Here is a 2,335-nt window from a genome sequence, read left to right on the forward strand (position 1 = left end):
ATTGAATTGAATTGAATTAATGCTTTGTGCTCATGAAACTAAAGGCCGGGTATCAAACCTAAAATCTTTTTGAGCACCGACTGCAATGCATCCGTGTGACACTGAACCCTTATTCAGATTTTCTTGAATTATTATTTAATCAGATACATTATTTACTGGGTTTAAAAAATCACATTGAAAAATGGCTAATTTTTGACTATTCTATGTTAAGTACTATTAAGACAACATTACACACTGATGAATGAGTAGTTGGGTTTATGTTGTTAAAAAAAGAAAGAGACAATAGGTTTTGTAAATTAAAAGGTGTGAGAGGGCATACTGACCTTTGTAAACCATGCTTTAACACCGCAGGAGATGTACATTAGATATTTAAAATTCAGTTTGTAAGTACCTTTACCCTCCACTACATCCTCGCTTATAACCACTGCTGAAATTAACATATTGTAAAAGTGTTCTTTCGTTTAACTAGACTCCATATCTTTTTTTCATCAGTGATGTGGAGGCAAATTACATTTTCTGTTCTATCCTTTCTTCTCTCTCTCTCTCACTGTCCTTCCCTCCCTCTTCTCTCACTCAGCTGCACACTCCTCATCTCTCCAAAAAGCAAGCGGGCTGTCGTCTCTCCCTTCTGTCTGCCCCATCTGTGATGCAGTATGGGCCACTGGCTTGATAATGATAGGCAGGCGGAGCGCGGGGCTGCGCACGAGGCAAAAGAGAGAACAAACCAACCTGCTAAAATGGAAGACAAAACTCTAATCAGTTGCCTCACCAAGTCTATCAGAGGTCACGCCCTGTTGATAAAAGGTTTACAGTAGCGGCTTTCGCTCTGCCCCGCATTCCTCCCACCCGTGCAAATGTGTGACACATTGTCATATACTGCGGAGATGCGAGGTGGTAAAGAGGCGGAGGACAGCATCTTGATAACACAGCAGATGTGAACCCTCCGAAAGCCATCGGACCAGAATTGGTACCATGTGTTTTTCTTTACTCGTCGCCCCTCCTTCCCCCCTGTACTTGTGTTAGAGTGAGCACAGGCCCAGAGGCTCGTTAAAACTTTAATATACTGTACAATCACAGTAATTGAGTAGAATTTTCAAGTTCTCCCAGTCATGGTTTTAATTTATGAAGTCCCTATGAAAGTTTAATGGATCAGCAGTTGTAGAGTTGCAGCTATCTAAATCATTCTGCAGCTATCTCTGCCTGCGCTGCCTGCCAAGTCCTGCCGTTAGCGTCCTGTGCCCTAGAAAGATGGCCAGATTGCTCCAAAGGCATGACTGTTGCTGGACGTCTGTTCAACACATTGTACCTAGAGGTCTTTCACAGAGCCGTACAATTGGCTCCGAGCTAGCAAACCGAGTGTTGGCATCAATTCTGATGCCGTGCACCAAATATCCACAGTGTAAGTTTGGGGTTTCTTTTCTTCTATTGTATTATTCATGCTAGCAACTACAGGGTCCCTGTTGCTTGATGAATGTAATATAGCATGCTCACTTAATTATGGAGCAGCTCTCATGAGAGGCATATCAGAGAATGTAGACAAGATGAATATGGTACCCCAGCTTCTCTTGCTTATGAATTGTGGGAAATGCAGCAATTTGCATGGCAGGAGATATGATATGCCATATCCTTGTTTCGGTTTTAGCAACACTAGCCTGACCGTACTTGAGATGTTTATTATTGTTATTAATATTTTGTCAGGAAGCGGGGATCTGAGTGACACACGGCCCTGGAAGGGGCTTATTAAAAGAAGTTATTGTCGGCGATCGCTGTAGAGAGATACAACACAGTGATTAATGGTGTGTTTTACAGCTGACAAAAAAGCGCAGGGAGACTCAGACCTGGGAGGACAGCGCTGAGAAATCATTGCAAGGAAATTGCTAGGTATACTTTACCTCTAATGAAAGAAACCATCCTTCAGATGTGCATCATCCTGGACTGCTTTGGGCCATAGGGAAAATGAAACTGTTCTGATTTAGTTTTTTGTTTTGACCTACTTAATGTTCTCCAATTAGGATGTTCTATAATGAAACAATCTGATTTTTGTTTTTTGCTATTATATCATGATTGCATCACTTAAGCTCTAAAATGAAAACAAGGTTGTTATAGCATTTCCCTCTGTGACTTGACAGGTAGTGGGAAAACATAAAGAGGCACAGTACTGTTGCGGTCTCTTGTCACTCTTAAACAGTAATAAATTTAGCCCATCTCAGTCACGCTGTCTTTGTGTCTCAGCTTCAGGAGCCTCCAGATGATGTTCCTGGCGACTTGCTGAAATAACTCTTCCTTTAAACCCCTGTTGCCTGTTTCAAACAGAAATAAAGAACAGAATAGAAAC

The sequence above is a fragment of the Morone saxatilis genome, unplaced genomic scaffold (genome assembly GCF_004916995.1).
Source record: "Morone saxatilis isolate NCDOM2014 unplaced genomic scaffold, NCSU_SB_2.0 Contig1, whole genome shotgun sequence".
Classification (NCBI taxonomy): Eukaryota; Metazoa; Chordata; class Actinopteri; family Moronidae; genus Morone; species Morone saxatilis.